Here is a 24,361-nt window from a genome sequence, read left to right on the forward strand (position 1 = left end):
ACATGCTTAGAGAGTGCATTTTTATTGGAACATACTTGGATACTATAAATATGTTCCCTTATCCTTTCTTTTATTATTCTATCAGTCTTTCGTACATAGAAGGACATGCATAAAGTACAATAAGCCAGATAGACTACATGCTCAGCAGAGCAGTCAGCTGCTACCTTAAAAACATATTCACGTCCTGTCAGGGAGCACAAACAAACCACTACTATCAGCATAACTACAAACATTACAATTTCCACAGGGATGTGTGACATAATTATTATCATAGTCATTTCTTGTTCCCTTTGGATAACATAGCAGTCATTGTAAATTTTTCTTATTCTTATATATAAAATGTGGTCTAACCCTTACAATTTCCCTTAACTTTGGATCAACTGTGAGGAATGAGGATATCCCAATGTTTCCTTATATCTGTAATCGTACTGTTATCACTAGTATAAAATAAGGGAACACTGACCTTCCTTCTCAAACCCACATCAAGTCCTCTGTTCATACAATAACTATCTCTTTTAGAAAAATAAGGCTGTGCTACACCATTCCTTAACATAGGAACCTCATTTAGTATGTCATCTATTCCCCCTGCACACTATACCTTCTAGTTGGCAATCTATTCTTAAGGCCAGTCATTTCTGATAGAAACCCTTTCTCTGTTGCATTAAGTCTTGACGCTCTCGTACCTTGTCCCTTTATCTCATTTTTAAACTCACAAGTAGGGTAAATACTGCGCCTATGTCGTCTTCTTTCGGCTGCTCCCGTTAGGGGTCGCCACAGCAGATCAACTGTTTCCATTTCATCCTGTCCTCTGCATCTTGCTCTGTCATACCAACCACCTGCATGTCCTCTCTCACCATATCCATAAACCTTATCTTAGGCCTTCCTCTTTTCCTGTTACCTGGCAGCTTCATCCTTAGCATCTTTTTCCCAGTATACTCTGCATCCCTCCTCAGCACATGTCCAAACCAGCGTAATCTTGCCTCTCTGGCTTTGTCTCTAAACCTTCCAACCTGGGCTGACCCTCTAATATACTTATTCCTAATCCTGTCCATCCTCGTCACACCCAGTGCAAATCTTAACATCTTCAACTCTGCCACATCAAGCTCTGACTCCTGCCTTTTTGTCAATGCCACTGTCTCCAACCCGTATAACACAGCTGGTCTCACTACCCTCTTGTAGACCTTCCCTTTCACTCTTACTGGTACTCATCTGTCACAAATCACTCCTGACACTCTTCTCCACCCACTCCATCCTGCCTGTACTCTCTTCTTCACCTCTCTTCCACACTCACTATTACTCTGAACTGTTGATCCCAAGTATTTAAACTCATCCAACTTCGCCAGCTCTACTCCCTGCATCCTCACCATTCCTCTATCCTCCCTCTCATTCACACACATATTCTGTCTTAGTCCTGCTGACCTTCATTCCTCTTCTCTCTAGAGCATATCTCCACCTCTCCAGGGTCTCCTCCACCTACAAACATCATAGTCCACGGGGACGCCTGTCTGATCTCGTCTGTCAACCTGTCCATCATCATTGCAAATAAGAAAGGGCTCAGAGCTGATCCTTGATGTAATCCCACTTCCACCTTAAACACATCCGTCACTCCCACTGCAGACCTCACCGCTGTCGCACTACCCTCGTACATATCCTGTACCACTCTTACATGCTTCTTTGACACTCCCGACTTCCTCATACAATATCACAACTCCAATGTAATAATGAATTTTTATAACCAGTCTTCCTAAAAAACACCCATATTAACGAGACCATTGTCTAATCTAATGTAACACAAATTAAAGGTCATCCTGCTAAACACTAGGAGTCTAAACATGAAACTGCACTCATTGCAAGCATTCCTAACCCTGGAAAATGCTGACATCTGTGCAGTCACAGAAACCTGGTTCAAAGTTGTGGAGAGCACCCCAGCCATACCAGGTTACTCATCCTATCATACATTCAGACCCCAAACTGTGAGCAGTAATGCCAAAGGAGGTAGTATTTCAATATACATTAAAGACATACACACCTCCAGTCTGGTCAAATAGTATGACGCACAGGAGATACTCCAGGTGCAGTTAACTATTGACAACACCTCTATACAAATCATAGCTAGCTAGCGGCCCCCAAATGTGACTCAAGACGCCCAAACTGCCTATCTAGACCTCTTCGAATCTATCAAGATTCAACCTTTTACCCTGATCCTGGGTGACTTTAACTACCCAATCATAGATTGGAAGAACTACTCCTGCCAGAACACAAATGCCCAGAGATTCTCCAATTTTGTGTCGATACCCCCACAAGAGGTGATAATATCTTGGACTTGGTATTAACCAACATGAGTTACCACTGCAACATCCCTGCAGTATCATCCTCCCTGGTAAGATCTGAACATAAAGCAGTCACACTCGATGTCACCATCTCCCTCGACCCCCCCCCCCCTTAGCTAGAGTCAATCAAAAAACTTCTCCAAAGCTGATTACAGCCTCCTGAGGGATGGTATAAACAGCTTTACAGCCCCCTTCCCCTCTCTAGGAACTGGCACCAAACTATACCAAATTACTATATGAACATTTATATAGATGCGTGGAATCAGGAATATGTGACAGGACTAAGTCATCCTCCACAAGGAAGAGTAAACCTGTCTTGTGGACATCTGCAATAAATGAACTCTGTAACAAAAGAAAAAATGTTGCTGTCCTGGACCAAGAAGGAGCAGGTGTCCAATAGGAAGCTATCTCTCCTTAGCCTAAATAAGCAAATAAGAGCAATAGTGAAATCCTCCAAAGCAAATTTCGAGTCCTAATTGGCCACATCTACTAGAGACAATTATAGGCCCTTCTTCACATATATCTGTAATCTCAAAGGTAGCACCCAGATCTGTTCAGAACTGGTGGTCAAGGACACCATATATACAAATGCCATAGATATAGCAAACTTGCAGGCTGACAATTTCACCCCTCTGCCCCCCCCCCATCAGTAAATCAGGACATTCCCAATATCTGCCCCCTTCCCCTTATATCTAGGGATCGGGTCATCACTGCTCTCTCAAAGGCAAAAAATACAGCCTCCATGGGACCTGATAACATCCCAGGCTGCATCCTACATGAACTCAGAACTTGCAGCAGCATTAGGCGCCATATTCAACCAAAGCCTGAGTACCAGTTTTGTCCCAGCTGAGTGGAGAACAGCCACTGTCATCCCTTTACACAAAGGTGGAGCGTCCACTGATCTGGGAAATTATAGACCCATTAGTCTAACTAGCCTGAATTCCAGGGCCATGGAAATGATTATCATGGACCTCATTAACAAAGACATTGTCAACCTCCAAACACTTGATCCCACACAGTTTGGCTTTATCAAGGGGAGGTCATGTCTGTTAAATTTGGTCGAATTTTTTGAGATGGTCACCAAAGCCATGGATGAGGGGAAGACAGTGCACACCACCTACCTTGACCTGGCCAAAACCTTCAACACTATTTCACACTCGGCCATAATAGATTAAACTCTCTCAACTAGGCATCAGTCCATATGTTACCAGATGGGTAGCCAACTGGCTCACTGATAGAACCCACCTAGTCAAAATAGGGGAAGCCACCTCAAGCAGTAGACCTGTATCGAGTGGTGTACCCCAGGGTTCAGTCTTAGGGCCTCTGTTATTTGGGATATACTTTTCTGAGGTACAGGCCAAGACCAGTGGGCTATGGCTGACCAAGTTTGCAGATGACTGCAAGTTGGGAGCTGTCATCAGTTCCCCTAGTGACGTGGACAGTCCTCCAAGTGGGTCTCACCCAAACAAATGACTGGTGCCAGAAACATGGCCTCAAGCTGAATACAAAAAAATGCATCATTATCCCCCTTGGAGAGAGAGAGATGTCCCCACAAATTATCACATTAATAACGTTCTAAGCACGCAGTCAGTCGTGAGGGATTTGGGCACCCAGATTGATAGCAGCCTGAGTTTTGACCACCATGTTGCTTCCATTGTACGGAAAGCTTTCTACATGGCCCAGCTCATAAGTAAGGGTTTCTCATCCAGGGACAAGGTGGTCATAACATCCCTGTATTCTTCCCTTATAAGGCCCATTATTGAGTACAACGCTCCATTCAGCATGTGCCTCGCAAAGTACATGCAGCAGCTATCGAGACCACAGAGGTTCCTCACCAGGCAAATCCAGGGCCTCAAAAATCTGCCATACACAGAAAGGCTAAAAGCCCTATCTGTCTACTCTGTTTCATACAGACTCCTCAGAGGTGACCTCTGTCTGGCATACAAGGTGATCTCGACCCCCCGCCTTGATGAAACTGCTGCATATCTGCAAGTCAAGCTCCACTCGAGTAACCCACACACATGGCCTCAACCTGGTCTCTGACATCAGTAGGACTTGCTGGCGGGACAGATTTATGTCCCAGAGACTCCCCCATCTTTCGAAAAGACTCCCTCTCCACATCAAGCAGAGTACCTCTTTACCCCTTTTTAACTGCAATCTGGATAACTGGATGGGAAATAAAAAATACATCCCTGGGATTCCACCTATGTCCCTGCTGGACAGGGGCATTGGGTGCTGATTCATCTATGCATGGGCTAAACTCTTGGCAAGGCTTATAAGGGCCTCAGGGCCAATAGCGTAGTAACTTTCTATGATCCTAAAACCCATTTTAAAAGGACGAGGTTTGAAAAACTAGTATTTTCTCTGTCATTATTATTGTCTCTTCAGTTTATTTTTAAGCTTTTATGTGAATATGCCTTTATTTTTGTAGATATATGTTATAACGTTTATGACGTTCTACGTTTGCATAAATTATTGCTGTAGAATTGTGATTGGTTCGCTTGGATTTAAATGAAGGTGATGTTGGACTTTTGTTAATGGTCTGAAGAAGCTACTGTGAAAGCATTTGCTTATTTTTGTTCGAATGGGTGTTTTTATTTTTCATTGAAAGAGTTCATTTTATGGTTCCTCACTCCGTGGCTTATTCTGTTCTTTATTATTTTTGCAGTTGTTTACTATTGCTTTTTAAACAGAATATTTACTCTCGTGGGCGTATATTTGCTAACATATAAAAACAGATTCAGCTGCGCATGTGTCAATCCCACCTCCTCAGCTGGCTGATGGGTGTTAGTGATACTGTGGTACATCTTCAATGTCAAGTCAAGCACTCACTTAACCTTGGATGTCCCAGCAGGTGAATGGCCAAGGTGGAGACAACAAGTTAGGAAACAAATCACCAGCATTTATAAATATACTAGGGATAAAGAGTGGGAACACTGGTGCATAACTAAAAAACCCTCAGATAGGCAATTATTCCTTGAACTATGTAACAAGGTAAAAAAGCAGGTAAAAATAGACAAAGCCCATTATTATCAGAATTCCCTAAACTCCTCCCAAAACAACCCTAAGCAATTCTGGTCCAAAATTAACTCTACCCTCTGCCCAGGGAAAGTAGACACCCCCCTGCCATCCATCCCTCCCTCCTCTTGCAGCATAACTGACTCCTTCAACAAACACTTCACAGAAACCATACTATCCCTAACCAAAAAACACTTCCCTACATAAACTCCCCCTACACCCAACCCTAATCCACCCCTCCCTGCTTTCTACTTCTCCACAGTACCCACCTTCTACATAAAAACACACCTGACAAAACTTAAACCCACAAAACTGTCTGCTGACAACCTGCCAGCAGAATACCTAAAAAATAGCAGCTGATGTCCTAGCTTATCCTATTTCCATCTTAATCAACCGCTCCATATCTAAATCTTATGTACCCACGCTATGGAAAATATCCCACATCATTCTCCTGCACAGACACCCCATTACCATCCTCTCCCCTCTCTCCAAGATGCTCAAAAAATGTATCAACTCACAGGTCTGTAATTACCTCCTTACCAATAATCTCCTCTCCAGTACCCAATATGGCTTCAGGCCATGTTACAGCACTACTACTGCTCTGCTCTCCTTCAGTATCACTATCCTCCATCACAAAAACCATGGCCTCTTCTCCTGGGTTCATAGGTAGGTACTAGGCTATTGGTCCTAGGGCCTATACAAGCCTAGCCAAAAATGTACCCTGGCTTTCACCACCCAAGAAAATTATTTTCCTGTGCCCCTGTCAAGCAGAACCACAGAAGTGATCCCCGGGGTGAATTTCCTATTTACCCATCCAATCATCAAGATTTTTCTTGAAGAGTGCTAATGAGGAGCTCTGTTTGACATAGATAGGTAGTCTGTTCCAGAGTATGGGAAGTCTCTGGGACAGGAATCTATCCCTCCAGCATGTTCTGTTTATTGTGGTGACAAGGTTTAAGTCCCTAGAGCGTGTAGCTCGGAGGGATTGGGATTTCTTTAAGTGGAGCATGTCCAACAGCTCTGGGTTTGACATAGCTTTGTATGTTAGGCAGAGATCGCCTCTGAGTAGGCGATATGCGACGGAGTAAAGCTGGAGTTTTTTGAGACGGTCTCCATAAGGCATCTGTTTGAGGCCAGTAATCCTCTTTGTGAGGTATTTTTGCGGCCTTTCCAGTTGTTGTAGATGTCTTGTGAGGTACATACCAAAAGGGGCGTTGTACTCTATAATGGGTCTAATGAGTGATGAGTAGAGGGGAACAATGACCTCTTTTTTTTCTGGATGAGAAACCTTTTGTGATGAGGTGTGCCACGTAGAAGGATTTCCTGATCACTTTGGCAATGTGATTATCAAAGGAGAGACTACTGTCCACCTGTGTCCCAAGGTCTCTTATCACACTTTCGGTGTTAAGTAGACTTCCGCCTATTTGGTAGTTCATGGGTACAGAAGTTTTACCAAAGGGGATGACAATGCACTTTTGGGCATTGAGCTTGAGACCATGTCTTTGACACCAGGCATCTGTCTCAGTGAGGCCCTTTAGTAGGATGTCCACATCATTAGGAGTTTCAGTTATGGCTCCTAGTTTGCAGTCATCTGCGAATTTAGTTAGCCAAAGACCTTCTGTGTTAGCCTGTACTTCAGAGAAGTAGATACCAAACAGGAGAGGACCCAGGACTGAACCCTGTGGTACGCCACTTGTCACTGGTCTGAAGTCTGATTTGGAGTCTGCTACTTTCACAGTGTGGGTTCTTTCAGTAAGCCATTTGGCAACCCATCTTGTGATATAGGGATTTATACCTAGTTTAGTGAGTTTATCTATAATTCCAGAGTGGGGGGTGGTGTCAAACGCCATGGCGAGATCTATATAGGCTGTGTGAACCACCTTACCCTCATCTATGGCTTTGGTGACTACTTCAAAGAAGTCTATCAGGTTTAGGAGACATGATCTGCCTTTTACAAACCCAAACTGTGTGGGGTCCAGGGTTTGGAGATCTCCAATGTCTTTGTTTATGAGTTCATGATGATACGTTCCATGGCCTTGCAGACGAGGCTCGTCAGGCTAATGGGGCTGTAGTTCCCGGGGTCTGTTGTAGCCCCCCCCTTTGTGGAGTGGGATAACTGTTGCGGTGCACCATTCAATGGGCACAAAGCCTGAGGTGAGGCTATGATTGAACATGGTACTTAGGTGGGGTGCCAGTTCATTCTGTAGTTCATGTAGAAGGCAGCCTGGGATGTTGTCAGGTCCCATGGATGCTGTGTTCTTGGCTTTGGAGAGTGAAGTTTTTACCTGTGCAGCTGTGATTACAGGAACTTTGCATTCTTCTGGTATAAAGATGGGCCCTTTAGGGGGTGAGAGGGGGGTAAAGTTAGCACTAAACCTATCTGCCAGGATGTTGACAATATCAGTTGGTTCTGTATATTTATTGTCATTGTGCTGTAACTCAGAGCAGATCTGAGTGTTGCCATTGAGATTTTTGACATAGCTATAGAATGCTTTGTGGTTGTCTTTAGAATCAGTGGCAATTTTGTTTTCATAACTAGCTTTGGAGGATTTTATGAGGGATCTCAGCTTCTTACTGAGGCTGACCAGGGAGTTCCTCCAATCGTGGGATTTTGCTCTTTTTTGCAACAGTTTCTTTCTTCTGTTGTAGAGTTTGTTTATGGCAGAAGACCACCAGATTGGCTTCCTTTTTTTGGAGGATAGCATCTTGGTTCTGTTAGGGATAGCATGATCCATGCACTCGTGTAAGTGCTTATAAAGTGCATTTGTGTAGGATTCAGCAGTCGTACCTCTATTGTCCATCTGCATGGGTGTCATGAAGTTTGCCACTTCTGTCTTAAGCAGAGTGAAGTTGGCTTTGGAGAAATTCTTTACAGTTGTTTTCCTAATGTGGGTGGGAACGGGATGTGGATGTCTAGGGTGATTAGCTTGTGGTCGGATCTGACCAACGAGGGGCTGACCTCTGGTGTGAAACACCGGTCACCCATGTTGGTGATGACCAGGTCTAGGATATTGCTGCCCCTGGTGGGGTGTGGATAAGTTGATCTAAAGCGTTGGAATTGAGGATTTCCAGAAAATGTTGAGCAAAAGATTTGGTACATGAGTAGTTTTCCCAGTTAATGGTAGGGTAGTTGAAATCACCCATTATTAGAGTGTTGGGTTGTACCTTAATATTTTCCATTATATCAGAAAAAGAGGAGTGTGAATCCTGGGGCATGGTGGGGGGTCTGTAGCAAGCTACAATCTGGATTGTGGTTTTGCCCAGAGTTAGTTGAACTTGGATAATCTTGGATGCATTATGCTGAGCAACTAGCTTGGAGGTGTGGATATCCTTAATGAATATGGACACGCCTCCACCTTTAGTGTTTCGGTCTGGGTTTGGTGGCCAAAAGGTGTGGTATGAATTATAGCCTGGTAATGCAGGGGTGCTCTCTGGAGCTTTGAACCAGGTCTCTGTCACTGCACAGATGTCAGTGTTCTCCATTTTAAGGAGTGCCTCAAGTGAGTGCATTTTGAGGTTTAGACTTCTAGCATTGAGTAGCATTACCCTCAGATTTTGCTTGCTTGTACCTGATACGGTGGTGAATTTGTCATTTGAACCTTGCCTAAAAAAGGCACTATAGGGGTGGCAAGAGCCTTTGCCAGTATCCGGAATCCCAAGGGTGACAGGTGCAGGCCATCTCTGACAAAGCAGCGTGGTCTGTCGATCATGTCATCCCAGGCAGACAGATACTGGATTCTCTTAGAATGACACCAGAAGCTTAGCCAATTGTTAAAGTCAATCATTTTGTCCTTGTACTGTGGTGTCATTCTGGGTGATGGCAGGATGCTACTCAGGGCTAGGGTCATACCGGCCTGGGCTACAAAATCAGAGAGCTCCTCCATGTCTCTTTTCATGTAGTCCAGGGAGGTACGTCTCAGGTCATTCACACCAACATGGACAATGACAGAGTCATATTTGTACTTGTTCTGGAGTGACCTGAGTGCGTGTATTATGTGGCGGATCCTAGCACCTGACAGGCAGCTGACAGTAACTTTTTCCTTGTTTAGCCTGGTGAGTGGAACATCAGTGTGCCTGACTCTGTATTGTCACCTACGACTAGAGTGTTGGGTACGTTATGCCTTATGGCTTGTAGTTGAGTGGCACACTGAGTATGTGGGCTATGTGTCATTTGGGTTGTGTTGGGGGGGGGTGGAGGTTGCTTGCATTTCTGCTTTGGAGGTCTCTATTGTTTGGGCAGATTAGTACTGAGAGCCTCCGCGAATTTAGGTGTGTGTTTTGTGGTTCTGTGTGTGTGTTTTGATGGTGTAGGTTTTGAGGGACTATGTGATGAGTGTGGTGCGGTGCAAGCGTTTACCTTCTCCTCTTGACTGTCTAGGCCAGTCTTTGGTAAAGAGAGCTTTGCTTCCAGTTTGGCTATATAAGTGCATCTCTCACAGGTCATAGTGTTAGGTGGTAGGAGGAGAGGGTTGTATGTGTACATGAGGCAATTGCTGCATTGTCCTAAGATGCCCAGATTCATCAGGTAGACAGGAGAAAACACCGGGAGCTGACCTGTAGACATGCCTGAATAGGTGCTTATTTATTAAGTACTAAAAACTGTTTTCCTCTAGACAAGTGAGGAAAGTTGAGTGCTGTAGTAATTTGTAACTTATTTAGTGCTTACAATGAGTTCTGAACAAGTGCTGAGATCAAAGAAACAGATGAGTGCTAAAACTAAAAAGCTGGCTAGTTGCAAGGGAAATTTTGAAAAACAGACTTTATGGTGCCAGGAATAGTTTAACCCCAGTTAAGTTTTGGGGGGGGGGGGCTTAGGAGCTCGCAAACAGTCAAGGACACAGCAAATCCATATCTGACCTGCCACAGGAAAGGGGGGAAGTAAGCTTAGAATTTTTTTTCCAGTAAAGTGGAAATGAAGAAAGCTGGAACAGAAGTTAATTCAACGTTAAGAATCTGAGTGGGTTGGCCTTCACAAATGTTCTCTATTAGATTGAGTGAACTAATGACACTAGACTGGGAGGAGTGTCACAAATCAAATATACAGTATGGGCGGGCAACTGCAAAGCCACCAAGTATAAGAACACACAACACTAGGTAGGGTGGGTGGGAAAAAATTACAGTCCCTAGCTGTAGCCACTAAATGAAAGTTTTAAACAGATCAAGGAGCAGACTCGAGAATGCTTTTAACAGACAAAAATGCGCAGAAAAGTTCGGATAGAGCACTCACAAACAGAAAATACAACTGTCAGTATGAAAAAGCAGTTTACAGTTAAGTAATGGTAAAACAGTTTAAAACAGTACGTAAATGCAGTGAAACAATAAAAAAAAGCTTTATAACACTGCTGTATTTCTGGATCTGTCTAAGGCCTTTGACACTGTATCACACGAACTACTACTCTCTGCTCTCTCCAAACTTTCTTTCTCCAAACCAGCCGCCAGCTGGTTCCACAGCTGTCTACATGGCCACCAGCAATCAGTTGTCTGGAAAACAATCTATCCCCTCTCCTCCCTCTCACTCTGCGTTCCCCAAGTTTCCATCCTTGGCCTCCTTCTCTTCTCCCTTTTCACCAACAACCTGCACACAGCCACCAAACATGTCTCCCTCATTCAGTATGCAGACGATGCCACCCTCATCTGCTTAGCCCCAACTCTAACAGAACTCCAACAGATTACACAAGAATCATTCTCATCTGTTGAAAGCTGGCTATCCATTGCCCAGCTCCTCCTCAGTCCAAATAAGACCAAACTCCTCATCTTCCAACCCTCCAAATCTACCCCAAACACCCCCCACTTCAATATACTTGCCAAAGACAATACCTCCATCTCTTCATCAGTCCACACAAAACTACTTGGTGTAGAGATTGACAACAATCTTAAATCTGACACCCACATATCGCTAACAAAAAAAAAGTTCAGGAAAAACTTGGTATTTTATATAGAAACCGCCAATACCTCACCAAAGCAGCTAAAATCTCTATTGTTAATTCCCAACTAATCTCCACCCTACTGTATGCATCACCCATACTAACAAACCTTAGATAGTCAGACTTAAACAAACTCAAGGCTGCTACAATAAAATTGCAAAATTTGCCAGTGGTGCCCCCTACTGCAGCCACCACTGTGTCTCCCTTAGAGACCTAGACTGGCTCGTGCTCCCACAACCTCTACACCTGAATCAACTCTCCTTTGCTCATAAACTTGTAAACCACCCTCTGAAAATCCTATCACTACAAACACTTCTCCAACCCTACCAATCTTTCAGACCCCTGTGCTCCAGCAATAAAAATCTTCTCCGGGTTACCAAAGCCAAAAATTCAGCAGGGGAAGCTCTGTTTTCCTGCACCATATCCAAGCTCTGGAACAACCCCCCCCCCACCTTAACTACCCTACCTTCCTGCATTTAAATCACACCTAATTACTGACTGTCTTTGTCCTTGCCCAAATCCTGACTAAACACCCCCTCCCTTCTCACCTTCTGCCCTCTCTTTCATCCCTGCTTGGATAAAGTAATCCTCTACCACTATAAAACTGAACTGAATGTCAATAATTGCTGGTTTTAACTTCCTAGATTTAGTAATCATTAGTCTATTAGTATTGTGGGCGGCCGCGGTGGTGCAGCAGTTAGCATTTTTGCCTCACAGCAAGAGGTTTTAAGGTGCCTTCTGTGCGGAGTCTGCATGTCCTCCCTGTGGCCGTGTGGTTTCCTCTGGGTGCTCCGGTTTCCTCCCACATCCCAAAGACATGCTGTAGGTTTGATTAGACACTCTAAATTGGCCCTAGGTGTGAGTGTGTGCGTGTGTGTGCCTTCTGTGGAAGGTTGGGCACCGGGCTGGCAACTCGACACCGTAAAACTCCACTGCCAATCATGAGCGGACAGGTGATCCGTTGTGGCGACCCCCTAACCGGGAAAAGCCAAAAGAATAAGAAGTCTATTAGTATTGTTAACTTGTAGCTGTTGGACAATTTAGTACTGTGTTACAACTAGTTTATTTCAATGTTTAAATTTAATGCTTCTTACTTAATTATACCAAATATGCTCCTGTACTATGTCATTATCACCATTACTGTATGCATACCTTTGACTTTTATTGTGTACCATTTATCATCTACATACATACTGTGGAGCTGTTCTTCACAGGCCTCTGCTGAAAAAGGACCTGTGTCCAGTCGGAATTTCCTGGTAAACAAATGTAAATAATAATAAATAATAATAATACTTAGGGAAACATAAACAGAAAACCATAATTAGGAAGTGTGAAAACCAATGCTTTTATACACTTCAAGACTGCATAATAAATTCCAAGGCTTGAGGGAGGTACATGTGACCTACTAACCTTGGCCACACAAAATTCTTTCCGTCTTTGCCTGCCAGACAGCACTGCTAAATAGGTCAGGACAATGGACAAAACAAAGGCATACAAATAGTGAAACTTCTTAAATGTTGCTGTTCCAAACTTAGAATGTTGACAGAAAGAGAGATTTTGCGTAGCGTGAATTTTCTGAAGGATTGAATTATGAAAATTAAATTACATCTGCTGCCAAAGCCTGCCATCATTATTTTCTGACTTCAGTCCTCTCTCCTCAAAGATCTACCAGTGATTTACCAAAAAAACAAAACTACAATTTTATGAGAAAGGGTCCTTGCCACAGACCAAAAATATGAATCATAAATCTGGACATTCTGCAAAAATCTGGACAGTGAACACTGAGCTGTGCTGCTGTGCTATGAATAATGAATCTAGTAGTAGTGTTTTTTTTTCTACTTGGAGGAGACAGAGGAAGTCGAGCTCCGGCTGGAAAGATATTTTCTCATCCTCCAACTGTGCTGTGACCTGGCTGTCCTGATCCTCCTGGGTCTGGATCTGGGACTGGAATTCCTGGCAGACTAGTACTTACTGTGGAGTTTGGCAGATTCGTTACCTTAAATATGAATTTATTTAAACAGCTCACTGGTCACCGCTGTGTACTGCCTGCTAATATAAATCCAAGCTGTTCAATCATGTACGAACTATGAATGTATGTAGAGGTAAGCAGAGAGAGAGAGAGAGTACCGACACAGTCTGAGCCTGCCCCTCAGCCGAATTCCAAGAAGCTGGCAGTCTGCCTCATGAAGCTGATGTCATTGCTCAAGCTCCCGCACGTGAGGATGTCAACAACTTTGGGGGGAAAAATAAAGAGGGGGGGGATTTGGGAATTCAGGGGGCCATTCTGAAATTCATGGCACCTCGTTATTTTGCCCTCAAAACTGGTAAATACGGAGGAATTTGGTATGGTTAAGAGATACGATTCCCGCCCAATGATCCCTTCAGTAATTTCTCCATGTATGCACAAGCACTTCACTGACATCAGGTTAAACATTTCCCCCAGTGATCCCTTTAGTAGTTTGTCCATGTCTGCATAAGCAGTTCACTGTCACCAATTGGAAAATTTCCCCATCAACAATCGATCCCTGTGCAAGCACTTTTTCTGACACCAAATGAAGGATTTTCCCCAGAAACTGCTCCAGTAGTTTGTCCATGTATGCACAAACAATTAATTGTAACCATATGTAACATTTCCCAGTTTTCCCTTCAGTAATTTTTTCATGTCTACATGGACACTTCACCAACAACAACCACTTCATTAGTTTCTCTATGTATATGCAAGCACTTCCTGACATCAAAATGAAACATTTCCCCTAGGACCACTTCACTTGTTTGTCCATGTCTGCACAAGCACTTCGATGACACTGATGTGTTCCTATTTTGAACCTGCCATGTCCACTTTATTTAGGCTTTATCCAGCTATCTTGAGTTAAGATGTTGAGAGGTATGCAAACCTCTTAACTGCTGCTGCTTGATTGCTTTCACTCTTCACGTTCGTATATACATGCAAACACACAGACACACTTTTGCTCTTATTCATGCAAGCACACATACATTCACACATGCAGAGAGAAATTAACACAAATACACATTTTTTTTTACTTTTACTTTTATACTCGCTAAACAGCAAAAGCACTGCTTAGCAAGTGTAAAAAAAACAGCTTGATCGATCTCACTTGCACTGTCATGTATGCATACACCCACACACACAGTTCTGTTTTTAAACTTTCTTTTATTTTACACTTGCTAAATAGCTTTCATTCAGTCCGAGCGGCATGGCATATACACATGCACTCTCATACAGTCACATACACCCACTTGCAACCGTTGGCATACATGCACTCCCGGACATCGCATACAACCAGATACACACACACTTTCTCTTTTTCTGATGTCCCTTTTCCCTGACATATCTTTCTTTATTTTACATCTGAGCCAGGAGCTGGGGGCAAAGTTCCCCAATCCAGTGGAAGTCAGAGAGGAACACAAATCCACAGATTAGTTCATCTTGGTGTGTGCTGAAACAAGACTGGAACTCTGGATTTACAGTATATTTGAAAGTAAAATGACACTATGGGTGGGAATGAAATTGATGCGTCAAAGTGGGCATGACTTCTGTCAGCTTAACTCGCACCCACATTTTAAACACTGGGATTGTCCCTTTAAGTTTCTAGGAATCCGAATTTGTCTAACTCCAGAGCATGTGTGTAGAGAGGCCACTGATAAACACATTCCTGGTCATTAACCTTAAACAAGACAGGACTAACCTGAAAGTGCACAAAGTTCACACACACACACACACACACACACACACACACACACACACACACACACACACACACACACACACACTGATCCCCATAATGTATTTCAGTTTAAACAAGTAGACCTGGGGACAGATTCAATAACACCTACACTTGTGTACATGATCTGTATCGCAGAACATCCCTACCACACTTTTTGTGCTTTTGAATCACTCAAAAAGATTAAGTTTATGTGTAATGTACACTTTGTGGTAATCTTTATGAATTCCCCTCAGTATTTAAAGCTGCAAGAAAATCAGTGGGGGAAACTAAAATTAAGAGGAAGAAGGTGTGAGTTATACTTGTGTTTTCTGTTCATTCAGAACTGCGTACACTTAGTGTAGGTGTTAATGAATCCAAGAGCTGAAATAAAAAAACAAAGATTGTGGAAATCCCATCTAAGAGTAAATAACCACCCACCCACATCAAAGTTAAAATAGAGTGGGAATCTGTTAGACCTGAAGAATGAATCTCGTCTCCACTGCCTTGTTAATGTCAATGGGGAAATTGTCACCTCTTTTAACCGTCTCTGAGATGAATGGAGAAGTTTTTACCTCCCTTCACACCTACTGTGGTATTGTCTTTGCCACTGTAGTTTTGTTTCAGCTGAAATTGCAGTGATTAATGAATTCCAAACACAGCTAAGAATGAGACAAAGTTTTCACTTAAAACTCACATAATATGATTTTCCTTAACCGTACAGTATAACATTTCATGAAAAGTCTGCTATTATTCTATGATTGTGAAATGTGAGTCAAAATGTAGGTAATGATATAATTTACACAAAAATTGTGACTTTTGTGAGAAAACATCTTTATGAATAATAAATCCTTAGAGCACATCTGAATGCCTCAGAGTCTCACTCTCACTGATGTGCTGGCAGTATCTATCAGGTGTCACTCAAGTGGCAGAGCAGAGCTACCTCCTTCTCCCAAGAATGAGTGACCAGCATTGGCCACTATATTCCATCCTCCCCTGTCAAGCTCCATCAGTTGTCTGGGCTATTAGCTGAACATGGATCAATGGGACAACAGTTGGGCCTTTATCCCTCAATGCCACCAGATCTCTATCCTGATGCATATCACTTTATAGACAAAAATTTATAACACATGCAGAATAGGGGGATGTCTTATATACAGAAGAGTGAATCCTGAGCCTGTTAACTCATTCACTCCGGAGCAGCTCAAAAAAAGCTGCCTGCTTAATTCCACCATAGGAACAACAGTGCAGCCTGAGCTCATTTTCAGAAAATCCATTTGTAATACCATACAGAAAACAAATGTTCATAACTCTTTAACTATAAGAGCTAGACTAAAAATTTAAATGCGAAAGTTGTTCAGCAGACACTGACCTTTCCAACAGTGTAGATGTTGATAGTGCATATCAAAGTCATTATTAAATATTTGGTAAAGAATGCTGATATTGCGCATATTTTTTACCTTTTTGGAAAAGCAAAGCACAGTATCCTGGTGAATGTACCATGCAGACCCATACAATTTGAATTTAATTTGTTAGTATGAATGCCACCTTTAAAATGATAACGTAACCATTACCGTGTGATGCTCCTTTCTTGAGATATTCACAGAAATACGATTAATGTATTATTTCTCATAATTGATAAATAAACAAAGCATAATATCTCATCACCTGTAACAGACAGAGCCTACATGTCAGTGTAGAAGTTGTGCATCTGAATGTCAGCTTGATACATCATTTGTGTGATCACCATGCTCCCTTGCAAAGATATGGGCTTAATAATGAGAAGTATTGTAAATGTATAATTTTCATAATCGTACAAGACTAAAACTGTGATATCTGTACTTGTGTACAGTGCACAGACGGTTCTTTTACCATGTTGTAAGGAGTAACACTGTCTTCAAAATGAGGTATTACTTGGCACACTGACATGCTCCCTTGCAAAGTTATTTACCAAAATATGAAAAAAATTCACAATTTCCATAACCCAAGTCCAAAACAAGCTTTAATATCTGCACGTGAGTACAACATACAGACACCATTCTTTTACCATGTTAGAACTATCAATACTGTTTCAAAATGAGGTATTACTTGGCACATTCATATGCTCCCTTGCAAAGTTATTTACCAAAATATGAAAAAAATATATAATTTCCATAACCTAAGTCCAAAACAAACTTTGATATCTGCACGTGTCCAACATACAGGCACAATTCTTGTACCATGTTGGAACCAGCAATACTGTCTTCATCTTCTTTTGGCTGTTCCCATTAGGGGTCGCCACAGCGGATCATCTGTTTCCATTTCTTCCTGTCCTCTGCATCTTGCTGTGTCACACCAACCACCTGCATGACCTCTCTCACCACATCCATAAACCTTATCTTAGGCCTTCCTCTTTTCCTGTTACCTGGTAGCTTCATCCTTAGCATATTTTTCCCAATATACTCAGCATCCCTCCTCAGCACATGTCCAAACCAGTGTAATATTGCCTCTTTGGCTTTGTCTCCAAACCTTCCAACCTGGGCTGACCCTTTAATATACTTATTCCTAATCCTGTCCAACCTCGTTACACCCAGTACAAATCTTAACATCTTTAACTCTGCCACATCCAGCTCAAACTCCTGTCTTTTTGTCAGTGCCACTGTCTCCAACCCATATAACATAGCTGGTCTCACTACCCTCTTGTAGGACCTTCCCTTTCACTCTTACTGGTACTTGTCTGTCATAAATCACTCCTGACGCTCTTCTCCACCCACTCCAGCCTGCTTGTACTCTCTTCTTCACCTCTCTTCCACACTCACCGTTACTCTGAACTATTGATCCCAAGTATTTAAACTCATCCACCTTCACCACCTCTACTCCTTGCATCCTCACCATTCCTCTATCCTCTCTCTCACACATATATTCTGTCTTAGTCCTGCTGACCTTCATTCCTCATCTCTCTAGAGCATATCTCCATCTCTCCAGGGTCTTCTCCACCTGTTCCCTACTCTCACTACAGATCACACTGTCATCTGCAAACATCATAGTCCAGGGGACTCCTGTCTGATCTCGTCTGTCAACCTGTCCATCACCATTGCAAATAAGAAAGGGCTCAGAGCTGATCCTTGATATTGGGAGGTTGGGAGGATGGCCTAATGGTTAAGGTGTTTGCCTTACAAACACAAGGTGCAGGGTTTGAGTCTCACAAGGGATAATTGGCTAGGCTTGCAAGGGCAGTTAGCCTAATACTAACCTATGGTCCAAATTTTGGTTGGGAGGATGGCCTAATGGTTAAGGTGTTTGCCTTACAAACACAAGGTACAGGGTTTGAATCTCACAGGGGATAAAGGCTAGGCTTAAAATGGCTCGCAAGGGCCGTTAGCCTAATACTAATCTATGAACCCCACCTCCACCTTAAACGCATCCGTCACTCCCACCGCAGACCTCACCACCGTCACACTACCCTCCCTCGTACATATCCTGTACCACTCTTACGTACTTCTCTGACACTCCCGACTTCCTCGTACAATACCACAACTCCTCTCTAGGCACCCTGTCATATGCTTTCTCTGGTCTACAAAAACACAATGCAACTCCTTCTGACCTTCTCTGTACTTCTCCATCAACACTTTCAGAGCAAACATCGCATCTGTAGTGCTCTTTTCCGGCATGAAACCATACAGCTGATCACTAATTATCATGTCCCTTCTTAACCTAGTTTCCACTACTCTTTCCCATAACTTCATGCTGTGACTGATCAATTTAATCCCTCTGTAGTTACTACAGCTCTGCACATCACCCTTATTCTTAAAAATCGGTACCAAACCAGCAATAGTGTCTTCAAAATGAGGTATTACTTGGCACATTCAGATGCTCCCTTGCAAAGTGATTTACCAAAATATGAAAAAAAAATCATAATTTCCATAACCTAAGTCTGAAACAAACTTTGATATCTGCATATGAGTCCAACATACAAGCACCATTCTTTTCCCATGTTAGAACTATCAACACTGTTTTCAAAATAAGGTATTACTTAGCACATTCAGATGCTCCCTTGCAAAGTTATTTACTAAAATATGAAAAAAATCATAATTTCCATACCCTATGTCTGAAACAAACTTTGATATCTGCACATGTGTGCAGTATACAAGCACAATTCTTTTACCATGTTGGAACTATCAATACTGTCTTCAAAATGAGGTATTACTTGTCACACTGACATGCTCCCTTGCAAAGTTATTTACCAAAATATGAAAAGATCATAATTTCCGTAACCCAAGTCCTAACAAAACTGATATATGTACATGTATGTATACAGCATTCAGAAGCAGTTGTTTTACCATGTAGACACGTGATTGTAAATATACACATTCTTGGTGTAGCCAACATACTGCTGAATGGGTACATGTAAAGAGAAAAATCAAAGTAAGAACCGCCACTCCACTAATGAACCCAGGACAGGCATGGGAGAGTGGCAGGCAAGGCCATCTCATCTGTCAGATAGCTGTGATGGCTACTCACTCAGACAGCCGATAACACTGCAGTCTCACGACCTCCTTCTGTGTCAGCAGTCTGCCTTACCGTTGCCTTTTCTCTTTACATGTGCACATTCAGCAATGGACCTAAGGGATCAAGTTCTGTATTAGTAAGCCTTTCCTGTCATCTAAACTCTAGACATGCCTGATAAAAGCAGACTAAAAAATGAAGTATTGCAGGATGGTCACTGACATATTAGATTGTTACGTGGTAGCACTCTCCTGAAACAGTTGTTCTTTCTCAGCATCCTCACCAGCTCTTTACCACAGTTATTTGCCAAACTCAGAAAAAATATATTTTACACAACACATTTCATAATAGAGTTTTACTTAATATAGTGGTCCTACTTGGTCATGGGTGTTTTCCATTCTTCTTACAAGCTGCATGTTACCAATCCTGCATAGCTCTCCTCACACCATTGTGGAGGTTGGTCAAGAACAATGCAATGCCCTCCTCAGTTAGGTGAACCCCATCCCTTTTGTACAGGTGAACATCTTCTGCGGTGATGCTGTCATGGCAGATTGTAGATCCACCGACCCTGTGCATCAAGCCATACATGAACCCATTCTGTACACGTGTGGCCTTGTGAGCTGCCCATTGACTGTTTGCTGTTTTCCAGATCTGTCGAGTAATTATATCAGACTACACAAAATGACAAAGTGGCCACCATGACTGCAGGTGTTCAAAAATTGCTGTGATTTGAAACCGTAGCCTTCCGAGTGGTTGACTGATGACATCATTCCCTCCAATGTGCAGCACAAGAATGTCGGGCACAGGGTAGATGGAACACTTCTCTTCCAACAACTGCAGTACTCCGCTCCAATGCATACCTCTTTTTGCAATCCAGTATACCTTCACAGTGGATGTGGGGAAGTCACTGGCAACCCAGTGAATGTAGAAATGGCCACATACCCACACTCTCACTTGTCGTTCTCCTGCTCGTGAAGCCATGTCAGTGTCAGAAGGTGGATGAACCTGCACAGGAAAGAAAATGCAAACAGATTACTACTGATGTTTGACAGATGTATTGGAAGAATACATATATGTGCATATCATATCCATTAACTGGTTAGCCCATCCAAATCTTCACTCCTATCCACAATTCTTTTTATAATTATTATGAATATATATATATATATATATATATATATATATATACACACACACACACATGCATATATATGTACACATATACACATTATATATATATATATATATATATATATATATATATATATATATATATATATATATATATATATATATATATATATATATATACACACACACACACACACACACACACACACACTCGTAATGAGGACAAAAATGAAGCTGGAGAGAACACTGGAGAATATGAAGGTCTCTCCAAACATTATGTTATTGGGTGACTTCAACTACCCAAACATTGACTGGGAAAACTACTCAAGCCCAAACACCCTTGCCCAATGGTTCCTTGAATTTATAAACTCTAACGCAATGGAACAACTGGTCACCACTCCCACAAGAGGGAACAACATATTGGACCTGGTCATCACCAACATGGGGACTCTATGTTCCACACCAGAGGTAAACCCCTCATTGGTAAGATCAGACCATAAACAAATTTCCCTGGACATTCATATCCCGTCCCCACCCCCAGCCAAGGAAATCACTGTAAAGAATTTCTCAAAAGCCAACATTGCACTTCTCAAGACTGAGGTGGAATCCTTCAAAGCCCCTGGGCCAGAGGATAATACAGCCCAATCCGCAGAATCCTTTACAAATGCATTCTATGAGCACCTGCAGGAATGCATGAATCGTGCTATCCCAAATAAAACCAAAACTCACTCCTCCAAAAACAGGAGACCGGTCTGATGGACCCCGGCCATAAATAAGCTATACAACAGAAGGAGGAAGCTACTACATGACAGAGCAAAATCCCAAAAAGGGAAGGCATCTCTGATCAGTATTAGCAAGAAACTTTGATCCCTCATAAAGTCATCAAAGGCCAGTTTCGAAAGAAAAATTGCCCTAGACACTAAAGATAATCACAAGGCCTTCTTTAGTCATGTCAGGAACATGGGCGGAAACTCCCAGATATGCTCTGAATTGTTGCATAACGGTACAAAATATACCGAACCTACAGACATAGCCAACATCCTGGCAGACAGATTCAGCGCAAACTTCTCCCCCCCCTTCCCCCCCAAAGGAGCAAATGCCTATCCCAACTGAATGTAACCTCCCTGACATCACAGATGCACAGGTGAAAGCTGCCCTCTCCAAAGCAAAAAACACAGCATCTATGGACCGGACGGTGTCCCAGGCTGTGTCTTACATGAGCTCCAAGAAGAACTGAACCCTCACATTGTCACTGTTCGAACTTAGCCTTACTACAGGATATGTACCCAAAGAATGGCATACAGCTACAGTGGTCCCACTCCACAAAGGTGATGCCACAACGGACCCCGGAAACTATCGCCCCATAAACCTGACTAGTCTGATCTGTAAAGCTATGGAGCGTATTATCATGGAACTCATAAACAAAGACATTGGGAGCCTCCAGACACTGGACCCTACCCAATTTGGCTTTGTTAAGGGCAGATCTTGCCTCTTAAACCTAGTTGATTTCTTTGAAATAGTTACCAAAGCCATAGATGAGGGCAAGGTAATCCACACAGCCTACCTGGACCTCGCAAAAGCCTTCGACACAATACCCCACTCGGGTATCATGAATAAGTTTACCAGCTTAAATATCAACCCCTATATCACAAGATGGGTTGAAAACTGGCTCAGAGATAGAACCCACATGGTCAGAATCGCAGGTGCCATGTCCGAATCCAAACCAGTTACAAGTGGCATCCCACAGGGCTCAGTTCTAGGACCTCTCTTGTTCGGTATATACTTCTCTGAGGTTCAGGCTAACACAGGAGGATTATGGCTGACAAAGTTCGCAGATGACTGTAAACTGGGGGCCATAATCGAATCTCCAGCTGACACAAGCATCCTCCAAAAGGGTCTCACAGAGACGGATGCTTGGTGCCAGAGCCACGAGCTCAAGCTAAATGCTAAAAAGTGTATAGTCATCCCCTCTGGGAAAAACAAGGTGCCCACAAATTACCACATAGGTGGTAATCCATTAAGTACGGAAGAAGTAATTAGAGATTTGCGGACCAACTTAGATAGTAATCTCTCCTTTGATAATCATGTTGCCAAAGTGGTTAGAAAGACCTTCTATATAGCCCACCTTATCACGAAAGGGTTTGCATCTAGATCAAGAGAGGTCATTGTGCCCCTCTACTCATCACTCATCAGGCCCATAATTGAATACAGTGCCCCTTTTGGGATGTTCCTTACCCGACACCTGCAGCAACTGGAGAGACCCCAAAAGTACCTCACCAAGAGGATCATGGGCTACAAACAGATGTCCTATGCAGCTCGACTAAAGAAACTCCAGCTCTACTCAGTTGCTTACCGCCTACTCAGAGGCAATCTATGCCTGATGTACAAAGCCATGTCAAACCCAGAATTAATGGACATGCTCCACCTCAAAAAATCCAAGTCCCTTAGAGCTACACGCTCCAGGGACCTAAACCTCAGCACAAAAATAAATAGGACGTGCTGGAGGGACAGATTCATTTCCCAGAGGCTCCCCTCACTCTGGAATAGAATCCCAATTCATGTTAGACATAGCCCCTCGCTGACCCTCTTCAAGCGAAATTTGGACGCGTGGATGGGAAATCGCAAATTCACCCCTGGGATCTCCCCAGTGTCCCTGCTAGACAGAGGCACAGTAAACTAATCTTAAAAGGGTACCTTCTGTGACCTACTTTACAGAGGCGCACAGTAGGCTAATCTAATAGTGAGGCGGAAGCCAAATACACTCTGGCTAGGCTTATAAATGCCCTAGGGCAGATAGCCTGGTATCTACCTATGAACCTATGAAGGTATGTATCCCAGAGACTACTGCATCTATGGCACAGGCTCTCCATCCATGTGAACCGGGGTCCTTCCCTAACCCAATTCAAGTGCAAGATGGACAATTGGATACGAAACCAGAAATACATCCCTGGTTTTGGCACCTATGTCTGTAATGGGCACCAGTAACCTGTAAATGGTTCTTCTCCCAGGCCATGCTTACATTTATCAGGCATCTCAGATGTCACAGATTCCCAGGACAAGGAGAACACCGATGGAACATTATGGCAAGTACATAACTTATTTTTTTTATTGTCATTCTATCCTCAACCTGTGGGACAGAGTCCCCAGCTGCCTTACACTCCAAGTGGAGAAAAACCCAAGTCTGCCTGATGAATTCATCAATGTGATAACTGCTTCTACTTATATGAATAACAGTGGCAGCTGCTGAGAGTTTGGCCTGAAAACTGATAATGACTCAGTGCTATATTGTAACTGCACTGTGATAATTTCGTGCAAAGTTATGCATGCTCAGACACAGGTGATAATTGCTGCACATAACCTGTTGAGTAGGCATTCATAACCTGTTGAGTAGACATTCATTATATTACCTTGTGCAGCTGTTATGTAACACAGAATCATTATCATTTGTTAGGAGAAGGCCATAGTCATTCAGTTCAAATAGTACAACACTTACTCAGTAAAAATATTCTAACACTTATTACTATTACTAAGCCCTTCCTCCCACCTATGTAACAGGCACTCATTACCATCAGTAAGGAGAAGACCTGACTAATTCAGTAAAATAGTATAGCACTTAGATATTGAGCCCTTCTTCCCACCTAAATTCCACAAATGACTGACAAAGCCAGACACAAATCTGCCCTGCCAACAAGTCCTATTGAGGTCACATACCAAGTTGAGGTCATGTGTGCAGGTTACTCGAGTGGAGCTT

General features: G+C 42.8%; 1 protein-coding gene across 1 annotated transcript in view; it reads left to right on the forward strand.

The window, feature by feature from the left end:
• The window catches only part of PEX1 (peroxisomal biogenesis factor 1), a 1,694,243-nt gene that overhangs the window by 1,286,054 nt on the left and 383,828 nt on the right, over positions 1–24,361 (forward strand). The gene's annotated exons all lie outside the window — the stretch shown is intronic.

Source organism: Protopterus annectens, chromosome 3.part1 (genome assembly GCF_019279795.1).
Source record: "Protopterus annectens isolate FY-2018-M chromosome 3.part1, PAN1.0, whole genome shotgun sequence".
Lineage (NCBI taxonomy): Eukaryota > Metazoa > Chordata > Ceratodontiformes > Protopteridae > Protopterus > Protopterus annectens.